Raw genomic sequence first — 18,580 nt, forward strand, 5'->3', positions numbered from 1 at the left:
AGTAATTAGTGAATAAAGAACAGTCATCTACAAAGGAAAATCAATAATAACAATCTGGGATTCTCAGCAGATACCATGCAAGTCAGGACAATGGAGTGACATACTAAATCCCAAAAGAAAAAGCCACCAACCAAGAATCATATATCTAGCAAAACTATTCCTCAAATATGAGGAAGAAATAAGGATATTTCTTAACAAGGAGAAATTAATTTATAGAAAAAGACAAGCATTATAAAACTACTAAAGGAAACATTTGGACCTGGAATCAGCAAAAGCAGGCTAACCTGAGAGCAAAATGTGGGACACAACCACCCCGAAATCAGCACACTGAAAACAGTACCCAAAACAACACAGAAATAGAGGAAGAACGAAGAAGCCAGTAAAAGCACAAAAAAATTAGCAAAAAAAAAAAACCCACAGCAATATGACAGCAATAAACCCATACATATAAATCATTGTTCCATGGTCACCCCAATTTAAGAGTCCTATAATGGTGTTCAGTGAATTTCAGTAGAAATTCATAATCAGAGGAGTCTGTGTGTGTGTGTGTGTGTGTGTGTGTGTGTGTGTGTGTGTGTGTGTGTGTGTGTGTGAGATAGACATGTCCATCTTGGAGAGATCCTCATGCTTTCACCTAGCTGTATTTTAGATTTTGACATTCCAAGATGTATAACATTCTTCATAGGCCCCACCAGAAGGATCTAATTTCCAAACTTCCCTAAGTAAACCAGATTTTACCTTCAACACACCTTTTACAGATTAAAGGAATTTAAATACTCCTTTTGATTTAAGGCTGAAACACTAATGTGAGGAGAAGCGGCTGGTCATCTGCTTCCCCATACGGTGGACTCTGGCATCATGAGATTTTTGTGCAAATCTCTAGCTTTCGAGTTTGTCCCAAACTGGCAACTGAACACCAACATATGTTTGCTATTTTCTTTGCTTTTGTGGCATAGTTTAGTTCTACGGAAATTTAATCCATATGGGGATCTTGCAAATGGATGTTGGGCTTTCACTGTCATCCACAGCCTTCTGAAAACTGGGTGTTCACAATTTAAGCTCTGATACCATTCCCTCCTTCATATATGGGTTTTATAATTTAGAATTCTTGAATCACACAAGGTGATGCATTTCTTCCATGTGGCCTTACTTGACACTTCATTTAGATAGCTGTTTTAAGGCAAGTCTTTAAGATCCCAGATGCTAGTCTTTCTGATAGCAAGGCACCATCTGGTTTCTTCGTCACACTTTGCGATTGCACCCATATCTTGAGTAATCTCTTATGAATAGCTTTTGAGTTCACACTTGATCATAACCCAAATCTAAGAACAATTAGTTCTTAAGATGTGGCACTTCTTCCCCTCACGAAGCAGTCACTGAAGGTACGGGTGATGAAGAATTCAAATGATGCCGAGATATCAGAAAGAATAGTGTCTGGGGTTAAAAACTTGTCTTAAAGTAAACAGCCATGTAAGGACATGTCGGCTAAGTACACACAGAAGGAGCATACCAACCTGTGTGATCTAAGGATTGTTAATAATGAAATTCATGACTATAAGAGGGAATTGTATTAGAGCCTAAATTCTGAACCCCCAGTTGGCAGTAGGCAATGGATGATAGTGAATGTTTGGATAGAGACTCATAGGACCTTCAACACTATGACTCTTAGTCACCTTTCAAGTCTGAAACTGAACTCATCATGTAATCAACCATTTAATATCAGAAGAGCAGCATTTGCTCAAGGACAGATGTTTATGAAAGAAGAAGGAATGGAAACAGGAATCACAATGTGTGATGATACATTGATAGGACTGTACTGCATGAATTGAAACAAAATGTTTTTGAATTTTTGAATATTAAATTATCTGCTCTGTAAATCTTCACTTGCGTTATTTCATTCTTTCCCAAAATGGGCATTTCAAGAGCTAACTTTATGTACAATGCTGTCTGTGATAAGATTATACCTATCTGTGAGGGGTGAGTGGGTTGGAAAGGGGGAACTGATTACAAGGATCCACATGTGACCTCCTCCCTGGGGGAGGGACGGTGGAGAAGGAGGGGAAGGGAGACTCTGGATAGGGCAAGATATGACAAAATAACGATGTATAAATTACCAAGGGCACATGAGGGAGGGGCGATCGGAGAGGGAGGGGAAAAAAAACGAGGACCTGATGCAAAGGGCTTAAGTGGAGAGCAAATGCTTTGAGAATGATTGGGGTAGGGAATGTATGGATGTGCTTTATACAATTGATGTATGTATATGTATGGATTGTGGTAAGAGTTGTATGAGTCCCTAATAAAATGTAAAAAAAGAAAAGAGGAGGAAAAAAAAGAAAATGATTAGGGCAAAGAATGTACAGATGTGCTTTATACAATTGATGTATGTATATGTATAAGAGTTGTATGATCCCCTAATAAAATGTTTTTTAAAAAAAGAAATGATACAGATGGCCAGTTTTAATCATGTTTAAATATAGATTTATTTAAAAAAAATTATACCTATCTGCCATCTAGGAAATCCAACCAATACAACTATTATTAAAATGTATGCATCAACCACCAAAGCTAATGATGAAGAAGTTGAAGAATTCTACCAATGTCCTCCACTCTGAAAACTGATCAGACATGCAATCAAGATACATTGATAATTTTTTGTGATTGGAATACAAAAGTTGGAAACAGAAGAAGGGACAGTAGTTGGAAAATATGGCCTTGATGGTATGAAACAAAGCTGGAGATAGCATGATAGAATTTTGCAAGACCAAGTTTTGAAAACAAGGATATTACTTTAAGAAGTAAGGTGCAAATGAACCAAGCTGCGGTATTTTTAATGTCCTCATATGTGAAAGTCGGACATTGAATAAGGAAGACCAACAAAGAATCAATGCATTTGGTTATGGTGCTGGTGAAAAATCCATGGTGAGAGTACCATGAATTGCCAAAATAATAAACAAATCTGTCTTGGAAGAAGTCCACCCAGGCTGCTCCTTAGAGGCCAGGACAGCAAGATTTCATTTCAGTACTTCGGAGATGGTGTACGGAGAGACCAGTCCAGGAGAAGGGCATCGTGCTTGGTAAAGTAACAGAGCATCAAAGAAGAGGAAGACTTTTGACACGATGGATTGACACAGTGGCTGCATTGATGGGCTCAAACAGAAGAACAATTGTGAGACTAGCCCAGAGCGGGGCACTGCTTCCTTCTGTTCTATGTAGGTTCCACTGTGAGTCAGAACTGACCTGATAGCACCTAGCAACAACAACAACAACAACCACAAGAGTAGAACCCTTAGAGTTTCTGAAACTGTAACTCTTTAGGGAAATATAAAGCCTCATCTTTTCTTCTTCAGAGTGGCTTGCCTAGTCTAAAAAGGCTGGTAGTGTGGAGAGCTGAACCTTTTATTCTGCTAATGGAAAACCTCCCAGTACTGACGGGCTTTCTGGCAGGTCTTCTGCTATTGGCTGGCCCTCTGTAGTGTACCTCCTCTTTCCAGATATGCGCAGTCCCTGCACTCCAGACTTCATGTTGTGTCCTTGACTCCAGACCCCAAACCCAAGAGTCTATTCAGTTATGGTGACGGTAGTGTGAACATCTTGTTCTTCTCCACCTACTCTTTTCACTATCTCGCCCCTTCCATTGATTAATAATAACAATAATAATAATAATAGCGTGCCTTATTTTCACTTCACCTTCTTTTGTGCTAGGGGAAGTATATGTGCAAATGTGTCTCCACCGCTCCTTTGTCATAGGATTTCTGCCAGATTCCTGCCATTGTCTTGTCAGCTAGCCTCCGGTTGCCACCTCCATCTAGCTAACACAATCAGTTACAACAATGCAAAGTTCTTTGTCAGACAAACTTCAAAAAAAAATCCAAACTCACTGCCATCAAGATTCAGACTCATAGAGCCCTGGTGACATCGCAGGAACATATTGGTCTATTAACCACAAGGTCAGCAGTTCAAATCCCCAGGAGAAAGAGCAGACTTCCTACTCTCAAAAGGAGTAACCATCTCAGAAACCCACAGGGACAGTTCTAGTCTGTCCTGTAAGGTCGATACGGTCACACAAGCTTAGCTGTGCAAAAATGTCTATCTTTTGTTTGTCCACCCTCTACCACCACCCAACGACCAGTAATTTCTCTCCTAAATCTCACTGACATAGAAAATTTAGCAAAGCCATCATGTCCATGTAAGCCCAGTCATAGACAATCAACGGTGTCTGCTACAGATAACTTTTATGCTCCTATTATGTACAACTGTATGGAACAGATCTTCTAATTGGGAACAGGCTCTACCACCCTTGCCTCTCCAATCCCAAAGCGTCTTCCTGATTAAACAGGCTTGAACGCTGCAAAGCCACAGTGGTCCCACCAACTTCCTCTAAGGTAGTGGTTCTCAATCTTCCTCATGCCACGACCTTGAATACAGTTCCTCAACGAAAATTCTTTTCGTTGCTACTTTATAATTTTGCTACTGTCATGAAACGGGCAACCCCTGTGAAAAGGTCGTTCATCCCCAAAGGGGTCGTGACCCACAGGTTGAGAACCGCTGCTCTGAGGGAAAGGAATTCACAGAACTCTCAGGCTTATTGATTCAAGTAAATGTCAGAGCTTAGTATCAACCCGAGGGCGGGGGAAGGTGACAAGAGGAAAATCCTTGATTTTTAAAAAATCTGAAGCATTGAAACATCATTCAAGTGTCTGAGTTTATTTGGAAGTGATTCGATCATCATGTTTCTTATGGAGAGAGATTGTTTGGACATGTTTATCAGGAGGGTCCAGTCCCTGGAACGGGACATCAGGTTTGGCAAACCAAATCAAACTCACTGGCAGCGAGCAGACTCAGCAATTCTTTACGACAGCGTAGAACTGCCCCTGTGAGTTTCCAAGACAGGAAATTTTGATGGGCGTAGAAAGTCTCATCTTCCATCCATGGAGTAGCTGATGGTTTTGAACTGCTGATCTTGTGGTTAGCAGCCTTGGTAATGTAGAGGGTCTACAGGAGAAAGGAAACCCTGGATGAGATGGGTTGATACAGGGACTGCAACAATGGGATGAAATATATTTGCGAGGAGGGTCCGCCGCCAGCCGCGTTTCATTCTGTTGAGCGCAGGGTCACTGTGAGCTGGAACTGAATCAACTGACACGTACTGGCACCTAACAACAACAATAATATATTCAGAGACTGGCAGAGTGCTACAGAGTTGGAGGGGTCACGGAAAAGTCCAGCCCTGGAAAAAGAGAGGATTTACATTGAACCTGCTACATCTGCTTGTGTTTCGGCTGCCTCAAACAGAAACCATCTTGCCTTAGACACTGAACGGATGCCTCCCTTCTTGCCCTCTTCTCAGTGTCTGGCACGAGGACACTACGCCATAGCAGATGCTTCATGAAAAGGACGGTGAAGTGCGCATTGTTTTGTTCAATGAATAAATGAGCAAAGGACGTTTCTGCAATGGGAGGAAGCGAGTCGACGGATTTTAAAAGGAGTCCGTTTCACCGTAGGCAGGTTAAGAAGAAGCACACAAAAGCTGTGTCTCTCACCCGAGCAGAGGAAGGGGCGCGGTGAAGAGGGAGGTAGGGGGGTGGCTTGGGGTGGAGACTAGGAGGTTCAGCGCGAGCAGTCTCCCCACCTCCACCCCCCCCCCCACCACCCCGCTGCCTTCAGAGAGCGCAGAGGGGAAGGGGGCCGGCGGCGCTTTCCAGAACGAGGCAGGATGTGGGTTGAGCTCAAAAGCCCCGCCATGGCTGGCGAGCGGTGGCGGTGGCGACACTCGAGTTATTCACAAGGCTGGAATGCAAATGAGGCTGGCGCGGCTTCAGGTCGCCCTGGAGAGGGACCAGGCGTCTTAGCCGGTCCTGGAGATGTGAGCATCACAGGGGCACAGAGGCGTCTGCATCTGCATCCCTCCCTCCATCACAGCTTGTACTGGGGGAGGAGGCTCCCCGCGAAGCTCTCCATCAGTCTGTCTGGGAGCTGGAGGTCGCGGTGGGGGCTGGAGGGGGACAGATTTGTCTCATCACATGATGGGGGACCTGTATCATGTGATAACGCCGGGGATGTTGGCAGCAGCAGCCCAGAGCTATGTGGGCTCAAGGAACATTTTGAATCCGAAAACATAAATAAGCAGGCTCCCCTCAACGCCTTGGCGCTTTGGTCTGGCTCACCCTGCCTCTGGGTTGGTGCTTGACGGAATGGAAACCCCACTGCCTTGCAGTCCCTAACCCGCGCCCTAACCCGCGAGTGCGTGCACCGGGAAAGCAGGCCCCTATGCGGGAGCCCTGGCCTGGCCTGTGCAGCCCACCGAAGCCCCGTCTGGTAAGTCACTCAGCACCTGGAGCAATTAGGGACTGAGCTGTCCTCCCCTGCCGCCTCTGCGTCCATAGGGTCCCCTTGTCGCACTCGCGGGAAGCAAAGTGCCTAAGAGCGCAGGACAGTCGCATCTCTCAGGCCTGGCGAAGCGACTTGGCGGCGTCCCGTCCCGGGGGAGGAAGTTCTGCTGGCTACACTGGGGTGGAAGGGACCCAGGCTTCTCCTGGCAGCCAATCTCTCCTGCTCACCCCTCCATTCTCTCTCCCCTCTCTCACCTTCGTCCACTCCACACCTTTCTTTTTCAGTCACCCTCACTGTCTGCTAGCCTCTCTATTTCCCCCATCGCTTTCCTTAGGATTTCCTTTCATTTGGATTTTTAACATTATTTTGTTTTTATATTTTATGGTGATTTCCCCCCGCCCCCGCTTCCCCAGTCTAGAGCCTGAAAGGTCAGCTTCTGAGGAGATGGGGTTTAGAAATGTACTAACTTTTCCTTCTAAACCCCCTCTTCCCCCACCACCACCACCAAGACCGCGGAGATCGCCCAGGTCCTGGTGTGGGTGGGTTGTGGGGATTGAGACATATCCCAGAGTCATCAGTCCTGCTCATTAGGCGGATGTGGATGTTCCTTGGCCCTGGGTCTCACAGTTCCACTGATGGAAGAGAGAATTACAGCAGTTGAGAAACAATGTTTTTTGATCTCATGTCTCTGTGTGGGAGAAACCAAATATCCTAGCAAGTCAAAACCCACACTTAATAATGCTCAGGGCCCATTCAAGGGTCATCTTGAAGAGCTGGCTTAGCGTTTGAGAGCACATCTTTACAGAACAAGGCAGAGAGTTGGTTGGAAAACTGGCCAGGGGTACCAAAGGGGGGAAAAACAAACCAAAAACCTCACTGCCATCCAGTGTACGCTGATTCATAATGACCCTAAAGGACAGGGTAGAACTGCCCCTGTGAGGGCGTTTCTGACACTATAGCTCTTTGCAGGAGTAGAAAGCCCTGTCTTTCTCCCAAGGAAGGGCTGGTGATTTCAAACTGCTGACCTTGCAGTTAGCAGCCCAATGCTTAACCATTATGCCACTAGGGCTCCTCGGTCATGAAGAAGATGAATATGATGAAATCACCATTGTCGAATGCAGGAGATATTGTTTATTTAGAAGCTACTGGTTGGCCATTATATAGGCGTACTGACATCCATTTAGCAGATAATAAGTAACAATTATTGAGCACAATCCACTCAACAGTGGGATAGGTAGGTGCTATTGTATACCCTTTTCAGAGATGGGAAAACTGAGGCACAGAGAGGTTATGCCACTCACTTAAGGTCATCACTCAGGCAGTAAGTGACAGAGTGAGGATTTAAACCCAAGCACTCTTTCATCAGAGCCTGCACAACTAATCACTATTGCAAACTGCTTGAAAAGATAGCTATCCAACAGTTACTAAGAATAGGTTCTGGGCAAGTCTTGGGTCATATTTGTAAAAAAATCAGAGGCACTCCCATTCTATGGTACTTACAATTTACTGGAGAAGGTAGTGACTTTAAGAATCACATCAGATGACATATTAGTTTATGTTGCGATATTTGCTATGGCAGTAAATGATAGGGTATTATGGTATTAATACATGGAGGCAAAATCAATGCTCCTGGAAGCAGCAGTCAGGAAACCAAGTGAGCAATTGCATTAGGAAACCTGCTGCAAAAGACCTCTTTAAAATGAGCTAAGATTTAAAAAAATTATAAACATTAAAAAAAACATAAAATAAAATAAAATGAGCTAAGGTGCCTCTTGGAGGACTAAAGTATCCCTGACCCTCGCCATGACATTTTCATTTCCCTCATATGCATGTGAAAGTTGAATGATGAATAAGGAAGAGAGAACTGATTTCTTTGAATTATGGTGTTAGCAAAGAATATTGGAAGTACCATGAACTGCCAGAAACACACAAATCTGTCTTGGAAGAAGTACAGCCAGACTAGCTTTTGGAAGTGAGGATGGTGAAACTTTGCCTCATAAGGGATCCGTCCCTGGAGAAGGACATCATGAATGGTGCAGGATCAGTGGCAGAAGTTTCTTGTTTGTTTTTTCATGAGTCAGATGAAGGAGCCTGGGTGACACAATTGTTAAAGCATTTGGCTCAACTCACCCAGCGCTCTGCAGAAGAGCAAAACGTATCCGTCTGTTTCTGCCAATACGACTACCACCCTGGAAACCCTATGGGGCGCAGTTGGACTCTGTCCTGTGGGGTCACTATGTGTCCGAGTGGACTTAACAGCCATGCGTTCTGTTTGGTTGGGTTTTAATGGATGAGATTATACAATGGGGTAGTCCTAGGGGAAGGGTTGGTCAAAGAAGTTATCTCTGATTATGTCATTTAAATTGGGATCTGAGAGGAGCAAGAGCCAAACAAGTGAACAGTCAGAAAGAGCATTCTAGGCAGAGGATGACATTGAGGGAAGACAGAGCTGGGACCAGTCGGGGAGCAACAAGAATACATATAGCTAAGCACAGTGTATGAGTGGGGCCATCTTTAGGTTGTTGCAATTATACAGGACTCTGAAAGTCATAGCAAGTATTTTTATTTCCTATCACGATCAGTGAGCAACCACGTGAACATTTTAAGCAGTGGGGAAGCAGCATGACTTGATTTGCAATAAGAAAAGACCGCTTTCACAGAACTCTGTTAGTTTTACTATGTGGCAAATTACTTCAAACTTTAATGGTTTGAAACAACCCATTCTAGGTTTTGTTTATTATAGAAAGTTTTCAAACAATAATACTACAGAGATATGCAAAGAAAGGACATTAAAAATAGAATTATTTAATATCATCATCATAAATTCAACTCACAACCCATCTTGTTTTCTTTAACCTGGCTCTCGGAATCAGGGTGAGTTTGAATCACATCTTAGACATGATGTAACATCATCTGCAAGAATAAACAACTGATAAAAAGCAATGATCCTCTTAATAAACAGATCCCCTGTACCACCATCACATTCTCCCAAAAGATCTAGAATAAGGCTTTAATGTCATCAGATATCCATGCCTACAATTGATGTATGCTAGTTAATTTTTTGGTTTTGTTTGAATGAGTAGTATGTTGCTCAGGGCATTTGTAATCTACAGGTCCCTTTTCTATATCTTGTTTGTTTGTTTTCACCTTGAAATGTTGTGTTGAAAACTTAAGTTATTTGTTCTCTAGATTTTTCCAAAGTCTACACTCTATTGCTTGCTTACTCATTTAACATATTCCTCTGCCCTTTGTGTTTTCGGTAAACTGGTAAATAGATCTAAAGGGAGAAGCTTTTTAAAAAAGTGGTGAAATGGGAGAGGGACAGCAGAGAAGGGGGGAAGGGAGACTCCGGATAGGGCAAGATATGACAAAACAACGATGTATAAATTACCAAGGGCATATGAGGGAGGGGGAATGGGGAGGGAGGGGGGGGGAAAAAAGAGGACCTGATGCAAGGGGCTTAAGTGGAGAGCAAATGCCTTGAGAATGATTGGGGCAGGGAATGTATGGATGTGCTTTATACAATTGATGTATGTATATGTATGGATTGTGGTAAGAGTTGTATGAGTCCCTAATAAAATGTAAAAGAAGAAAATAAAAGTGGTGAAATATATCATGCAGAAAGCTTATACAAAATGCACCTAAATTGCACAAAGAATAGAAATATTCTTGTAATTGCCACCTACTATTTAAGAATCCTTTCAGTAGGATTCCCTTCATCTTTCTGCAGGTAAATCTCTATTATGACTTTTGTAATACTACTTTTTCTAGTTTCTTTATAATTTGACCACACCTGTGAACATATATAAGTAATATATTGCTTAGTTTTTCTATTTTTTTATTTGCATGTGAATATAATCTCATGATATCATTCTATGACTGGCTTATTTTGCTGACTATTTTATGTTTGAGATTCAGCCATGTTTATTGATGTATATGTAACTGTAGCTCATTCATTTTCACTGATGCGTAGTAAACCATCATGTGAATTTGCTATAATTTATTTACCCATTCTGCTTTTGATGGGCATTCCCCTGCTGCACCCCCAGTTTGGGGGGTATTATAAATAATGCTACTATGAGCGTTACTAGACATGTCTTGTTTTGTGCAAATAGTCCCCTAGAGTGATAGTCCTAGATCATAAGAGTACGCCTGAATTCAACTGTATAAAGAAACAACAAATTGGTTCCTGCCAGTTGCTTTTGTAGATTTGAAATCCTTATGAATTTTAGTTCTTTTTCTCACCTCATTTTACTAGCTAAGGTTTCAAATGCAATGCAGTACGGGTCAATAGACATTCCGAATCCACGGGCTAGGTAATATGTGTGCTTAAGGGGGCTTTAAAGTTTTGCTGTTTTTATCTGATTGAGAAAATTTCCATTTATTTCCTCTTTTCCCTAGAGATCTTTTTGTTCTTTTTATTTTAATGTTTGAATTTTATAAAATGCTTTTTGTGGGTTTGTTTTTTTTTTTGACATCAAAATGTTTCGACTTTATTGTTACTGTACTGAATTATATTCATTTTCAAATGTCAAACCAAAATTGCATTCTGGAATAGTCCTAATTTAGTCAACATAACATAATATTCCTATATAACTGGATTCTAAGTGATTTTGTATTATATAGATTCAAGTTGGTTTGTATTTTGGTTATGAGTTTTACATTTGTGTTCGAGAGAGAGATGCCTACCACTTTCCCTTCTTGTCATGTTCTTACTAGAGTTTGCGAGTCAGGCTGTGGTTGTGGTTCATAAAATGAGTTAGAAAGTATTCTTAGATGTATTTTTGTTGTTGTATAATTTCTGAAAGAGTTTATGTAAGGTTGGTGTTATTTCTTCCTTAGGTAATAGCAGAATTTACTGGTGAAGCCATCTGGGCTTCCTTTGGAAATTCTGTTCAGGACACTATGCCCCTTGCTTACAATATCACTGTCTGTGATTTCAAATGGTGACAGATCACAGGTACTTGCCTCCATTCCTAGTCTTCTGAATCTGCTGAAATCTTTATGCATCTTCTAAGCTCCTTCCCTGGTCCTTAACCTAGAGAAAGAAAGGCAACCCAAACGTCTGTGCCCAATGCCTGGTTTACTTCTTTGGCTGTTTCTTTTGGTCCCTGGTGTTGCCATTGTAACTTTTTTGTTGCTTCTGAGGCTTTCAAGCAGATGTGTGTGTATTTAATATTTTGCTCGGTTTTTTTTTTTGTGTGTGTGTTACTGTTTCTTCTCTATGAGGTGAACTGAAAGAATTTAGAACTACGCATTGTTTTTTAAAATTTTTCAAATATAGTTGGCATACAGAAAAGTATATAAATTATAAGTGCAAGACTGTGCTGGTGAAAAGAGATGAGGAAATAGATTCTTACATGTTGTCTTAGTTATCTCGTGCTGCTGTAATAGAAAGGGAAAAGTTAGCAAACAGAAATTCATTATCTCTGTTTCAGAGGCTAAAAGTCTGATTCATGGTGCCCGCTTTAGAGAAGCCCTTCTTTCTGTGTTGGCTTACAGTTTAGGAGGAAGGTACTTGTTTCTTTTCATCATTTGTAGGCCCAGCATTCCTTGAGATCATCATGTGTTTTGGCATCAGTCTTCTCCCGGATCCAGGAGGTTCCCAGTACAAGAACCTGTCTCCTAACAAACTTAGCTCTTTCTTGGTGATACCAGGACCTTCTGTGAGGTAGTTAGTTTATTGTGCCAACCTGGCCCCTAAACACATGTGGGGTTAATTGAAGAGCAGAGGGATAAATGGCTCAGTGAGCCTCACCTTTGGAGTTGCTGGGTCTCTTGCTTTCTAATGTTCGCACCAGGGTGCAGCTGCCTTAGCCAGTTCCCTGCTTCTGCTGGCAAGGCTGACTTCCTGCAAGACATCCCCGAGGAGAAGCCACATGGACCTACCCCGATGCAGCCCTGGGTGCTGGAGCAGCTGTGTGGAGACCCCTGCCAGCACTGGGATATTTACAGGTTCACTGATTCAGCTTTCCTCCTGCAGTTGGCATCATTGCATTTTGTGAGATGGAGGAGGACTTTGTGGATTGGTGTTGGACGTATGGGTTAATGTTGGAATTGTGGGCTTGGGAAGCACTGGGTTGGGATGTTTTCTTGATGTGCTCTTGTCCTTTATATAAAACTCTCTTGTATACATGAGTTTCTGTGGATTTGTTTCTCTAAAGTACCCAGACTAACACACTCTCTCTTTGCTAGCTTCTCTCTCCTTTTATCGCTTGTAAAATACAAGGTTACAAAACCCACACACCAGATAAATTCTCTTACATTGGATTAGGGCCGTGATAAGATTAAGGGTGTTGCATCCCACTCTTAATCATTTTATATCTGATTAGCTTATGACAACAGATCACACCACAGGGAATCATTACATAACTGCCAAAGTACATCATTGCATAATTGCCAAGCCATTTGAGAATCGCGGCCCATCAAAATTGATGCTTATTTCAGAGGTACATAATTCAATCCAGGACACCAACCATGTCTGTTTTTAACATTTATATGAGGGGGCTTAAAAAATTAATTAAGAAATAGACTGAAAAGATCATGAAAAATTTTCAGTAACTTTTCAAAGCCCTCCCAAAGAAACAAAATCATACATATGTATTGTTGTCTGTCTTGCATTGCCTTTTGAAGTAATTTTCAAAGATTCTGAAAGCAGGAGGAGAATATTACGGAGCAGAGGGAAAAAGAACAACCTATTATTATTATTATTATCATTATTATTACATGACAGAACATGAATGAACCTCATGTCAATAATATTGAATGAAAGAACTCAGACACAAAGAGTTCACAGTACTCTTACCTGAAAGTCAAGTTCATGCCCTGGGGAGATCAAACTCAATTAATGAGCATTCCAAGTGGAGCAGAGCAGGCCAGGCTAACAGAGCATGTTCTTGCAATGAAGGCTATTAGGCAGGTGCTTTGCTCATCCAGTTCCCAAGCAACATTTATACCAATTTTCCTAACAATACTAATTACATACTACATACTGTTGAGCTATCATTCTTAGGGTAACTGACAAGCCACAAGAAAGCCATAAAAAGTGTTGAGTACACGAAAAGAACTTTCTAATTCATTATCTTAATGTCTGCTTTCCAGATGACTATATCTTATCAAGTCCTTTTACAATAACCAGGAAATCGGAGGGACAAGTTGACCTTAAACAGGAGTTAACATTCCAGACTCCTGATTGTATCCTTGGGAAGCAGTAAAAGCATACATTTGAACAATGGTAAGACATATGAAGCACTAAGCAAAGTTATACTTAATCATAGTTTACTCAAAATCAAAATGGCTGCAGTCATGCTCACTGTGCATTCAGCACGATTCCATTGACATGAAATCTGAGCGTAGGCTCAACGAAGCTGACATACTGAATTCAGGATCGTGGTTTCCTTGGGGCTACTGACTAGGAGGGGTCAAAGGAGCCTTTTCAGAGTGTTGGTAAGGTTTCATATCTTAATCTCAGTGGTGGCTACACATGTGTAGTAGTAGTGCAATTAATTGAACATTTAAGATATGCGGGGTTACCCTACGCATGTTAAACGGCAGTATGAGAGCTAAGATATTTTACAGTTGTTCTTACATATGAATCTGATTTGCCAGTGTAGACATTTGGTCTTCATTAGTGGTCTGAATGCACCCCAGCAGGGAGGTCAGATGACCCAGTGAAGTGAGGAAAGAAAAGAGTGGCACCGCTATGTATGGTTATTCCTGCCCTTATTCTTTCTAGCTTCCAGTCCGTGCATGTTTTCTGATAGGTTGACAGTTATTGCAACCTTGTACCGAGAAAAGACAGCTGTTGTGCGTAGGCACCACGGACCTGACTTTCTGTCGCAGCAGCGCCCACTCTCTGACAGAGTCCAATTGTCCCCAGAGGAGTTTCTTGGCTGGAATGTTTATGGAAACAGATCGCCGGGTCTTTTTCTCCCATGGAGAGGCTGAGTGTGATTGAACTGCCAACCTTTGGGCTAGCAGTCCAGCTCTAAATTGTTTGTACCACTGGGGTTCCTGTGACATTTGTGGGAGTACAATCTCAGAATCATGCCATTGAAGTGAGCCATCAAGAGTTTTGAGGCCACTAAATGGCTTCTTCGTTGTAAATACCTTTTCAACAAAATTCACCGAGCCTGTACACGTGGACCTTACCCAGGTTGAAAGCCCAGGAATCATATCGATGACCTCTGTGGCAAGAGACAATATGAGTTTCGCCATTGTCAAAGCAAAGTCCAGGGAGGACTATGGGATGGATCATCAAGGTCTCATATGCAAGTATAAGTTGAAGCTGGACAAAATTAAGACAAGTCCATAAGAGTCAAAGTATGACTTAAGTATGACCTTAAGTATGTTGCTATAATATACCTTGAGTCTATCCTACCTTGGAGCCCTGGTGGCATAGTGAATTATGCATTGGGCTGCTAACCCAAGGTTAGCAGTTTGAAACCACCAGCTGCTCTGAGGGAGAAAGATGAGGCTTTTTACTTCTGTAAAAAAAAAAATTACAGTCTTGGAAACCCATAGGGACAACTATACTCTGTCCTACAGGGTTGCTATGAGACCGAATGGGCTCATGGCAGTGGGTTTCTTTTTCTTTTTCAAATCCCACCTGAATTTAAAGACCATCTCCAGAACAGGTTTGACACACTGAACACTAACGGCTGAAAACCAGGCGAGTTGTGGTTGACATCTAGAACATCATGTATGAAGAAAGCAAAAGGTCATTTAAAAGACAGGAAAGAAAAGGAAAATAAAGGCAAAAGTGGATACCAGAAGAAATGGAGACTTGCTCTTGAATGTAGAGTAGGTCACATTAATGGAAGAAATGAAGTAAAAATGCCAAACAGAAATTTTCAAAAGGCCTGTTGAGAAGACCAGTTAAAGCCTTATAAAGCATTCTAATGAAGCGTGCAAAACCTTGGAGTTAAAAAACCAAAAGGGTAGGCTACACTCAGCATCTCCCAAGCATCTCCAACTGAAGAAAATAATTCAAGCTTCGAATTATAATATTGAAAGATTCCATGGACAAAATATTGAATGATGCACCGCTAAGCAAGCATCAAGAGAAAAGGGAAGCATACACAGACTAACCATACTAAAAAGAATTGGCCAATGTTCAGCTATTTCAAGACATAGCATATGATCAAAAACTAATGGTCCTGGAGGAAGAAGCCCAAGGTGCACTGGAAGCATGAGCAAAATACAAATCCGCAGCAATAGCTGGAACACCAACCGAAGTGTTTCAGCAAGCTGGTGCAACACTACAAGCGCCCACTAAGCCAAGCTAAAAAGTTTGAAGACCGCCACCTGGCTGACTGACTGGAAGAGATCCACAGCTGTGCTCATTTCAAAGAAAGGTGACCCAACAGAATGCCGAGATTATCGAACCATATCCTTAATTTCATAAGCCCGGGCACTTTGGCTGAAGATCATTCAAAATCAGTTGCAGCGGGACGTCAAAGCAAGGCGCTGCCGGAGTGTCAAACCAGATTCAGAAGAGGCTATAGAATGTGGACCATCAATCCTGACATCAGATATCAGTGACTGAAAATACCAAAACCACGTTGACGTATGTTTTATTGACACCGCAAAGGCATTTAACTCTGTGGATCATAACAAACTATGAATGTCATTGTCAAGGAGAGGGATTCCAGAACGCATCATTATACTCATGAGGAACCAGAAGGCAGTCCTCAGAACAGTACACGGGGAGACTTCATGACTTAAAATCAGGAAAGGTGTTGGTCAGGGTTATTGACTTCAAGGTCCTTGCTCACTATGCATGCTGAGCATCCTTGAGAATAAGCTGAGACGCTGGGCTGTGAAGAGTGTGCATCAGGATCTGAGGAAGGCTTATTAACAGCCTGCAGCAGGCAGAGAACACAGCGTTGTTTGCTGAAAGGAAAGAAGACTTGGAGGACTCACTGATAAGATCAAGGTCATCAGCCTGCAGTACAGATTACAAGTCACTGCATAGCTCCCGACTTCCCTCTTGCTCCTCAGGCTGGTACTCGGCCCTCCTGCTGAGTCGCTTTGAAGCTCAAAGGAGCTTGGGATGATTGTCACCTCCCTAACATTCATCACTGGAGGTGGGGCCACGCTGTGGGGACAGGAAAGCTGACACCAATAGACCCAGAAAACTGCTCTTTATTGGTGGGCTGAATGCTGAAACGATGAGTATGCCCTCTAAACAGTCCTTGGCAAATATGGCCTCATCTTGGAAGGGCTCCCGATGAAAGATTGACAACCAAATGCAGAGTGATTGCTTTTGTCGCCTTTGAAAGCCTAGCAAAAGCTAAAAGCCCAGCTCCAGGTCTGGACAGAAAGTCCTTAGATGGCAAAGCCACTGAAATCCAACAAGTCACTACACTGACATTTGAAAGTGGTAGGTGTGGACCTGAACCACCTTCAAGGAGCAGTGGCCCCTCAAGAGGTCTTCGAGGTGGACATGGAGGTTGTGGAGGAAGCAGGGGACCTCCTTCGCATGGATGACAGTGGCTAATCCAGGAATTTTAGCTCGAGTTCTTCCAGGGGACTACTTCCAGTACAAACAGGACCTCTACCATGAAGGGGAGGGCCAGCCCCGGAAAGAGCACCTCTTCTTGGATCGTGCACAGCAGCAGTGAGATGGGAGCAAGAGCCCGTGTATCACATGGAAGAGATTGTTATGGAAGCCTCCACCAGAGATGGTTGTTTGTCCTCGAGAGATGATGGGCATTCTATAGACAGCTCTTCAAGCAGAGATTGAATCCCCAAACTCTCATGATACAAGAGGTTATTGCATTCCCCCCCCTCCCCCAAGAGATTATGCTTATCGCGACTGTAGTCATCCGGTTCACAGGATGGCTCTCCACCCAAGGCCTATAGTGATAGAGATGTCTATGGTCGTGATCGTGACTATTCACATTATCCAACCAGGGGCTTCTACAGAGATTCATATGAGAACGATGGTAACTCATGTAAAACCTGTCCACACCAAGACAACACCAATTGGCGGTGGAAGCAGTCGCACTATGATTTGAGCAACTCCCAGGATGTGGTGGAAATCGAGCCAATTATTCAAACAGCCTAATGTGATCCTGATCTGGTTGGCAGATAAGAAAGAGAGTTTCTCTCTTCTATGAGGATGGTGGGGCAGGGGTGAGGGTCTCCTGCTCCATGTGTTTCCTACAGCCGTTCAAGCTGCGGAGCACCAAGAGGTGGGCAACCATGGAAGATGGCGGGGCAGGGGTGGGGGTCTCCTGCTCCATATGTTTCCTACAGCCAGCCAAGCTGTGGAGCACCAAGAGGTGGGCAACCGTGGAAGATGGCAGGACAGGGGTGGGGGTCTCCTGCTCCATGTGTTTCCTACAGCCAGCCAAGCTGTGGAGCACCAAGAGGTGGGCAACTGTGGAAGAAGCTGATCTGACAGAAGGGGAGACAGAAGCAGATACTAAGAGCAAACAAAATTTTGAACTAAAATCTCTTCTCAAAGAAACAAACAAACAAAAGTGGAAACTACTTAAGGGCTGTTATGGAAAAATTGTGTTACTTTACCATTTTTTTCCTGTTCTAAGTTCTCCATAATTTTTATGTTCTTGTGAGGAATAATAAAATCTGCTTAATTTTATTTCATTTTATGACATTGCTTTCTACAAGTAAATATTTAATGTATGCAACTTGGCTTGTGTGCCGGTGTTGTAATTCTCTTAAGCATCCCTGAAGGCCACTTCCTATTTGATTCGTCCCAGTAAATGAGGCAAGCAAGACTCAGATCTTCCACAAACATCTAGCCATCGAAAATGGAGAGATGAGTCATTTTGCCTAGATACTAGAGGGGTGAGTGGGTTTGCTACTCCTCTCAGATTTCAGGATGTATTCCACCTGAAATCTCAATATTCTCAGGGTGAAACCCCTGAGATTAGCTACTTATGTAAACCCCAAATGAAAGGATAATGCTGGCCAACATGTTTACTTTCTTACATTTCCTTGGGAACCTGCAAGAGCCTCCTTCCCTTTATCTCCACCTCCCTGCCCCCCATTAAGACCATGTAAAATGTGTGTTCAAAAGAATACTAAAGGAAACGGGTGGCCAAAACAGAGCAAACAATCTTCACAACCTGACAAATAGATGTCAGGAGAAATGGGAGAAAGAGGGACGCTGTCATGCACGTCATTTAAGTCGGGTCCACAATCAACACTAGGAAAGCAGCAGAGAAGAAATCGAACAATATATTGTGTCAGGCAAATCTGCTGCCAAAGACATCTTTAA

The 18,580-nt window shown here is 42.7% G+C and overlaps 1 protein-coding gene and 1 pseudogene across 3 annotated transcripts in view; both read left to right on the top strand.

Annotated features, from left to right (window-relative positions):
* The first annotated feature begins 5,740 nt into the window (after nt 1-5,740).
* Nucleotides 5,741-17,401, top strand: LOC142422903 (RNA-binding motif protein, X chromosome-like; annotated as a pseudogene).
* Nucleotides 6,081-18,580, top strand: part of TNRC6A (trinucleotide repeat containing adaptor 6A) — a 204,464-nt gene continuing 191,964 nt past the window's right edge. For 2 of the 3 annotated variants that reach the window (XM_075564628.1, XM_075564632.1), the window contains exon 1: nt 6,082-6,315. The gene's annotated coding sequence lies outside the window, so the exon portion shown is untranslated. Of the gene's footprint in view, nt 6,316-18,580 lie in introns of all 3 variants that reach the window. The other variant, XM_075564629.1, reaches the window with a different exon arrangement.

The sequence above is a fragment of the Tenrec ecaudatus genome, chromosome 12 (assembly GCF_050624435.1).
Source record: "Tenrec ecaudatus isolate mTenEca1 chromosome 12, mTenEca1.hap1, whole genome shotgun sequence".
NCBI classification, from domain to species: domain Eukaryota; kingdom Metazoa; phylum Chordata; class Mammalia; order Afrosoricida; family Tenrecidae; genus Tenrec; species Tenrec ecaudatus.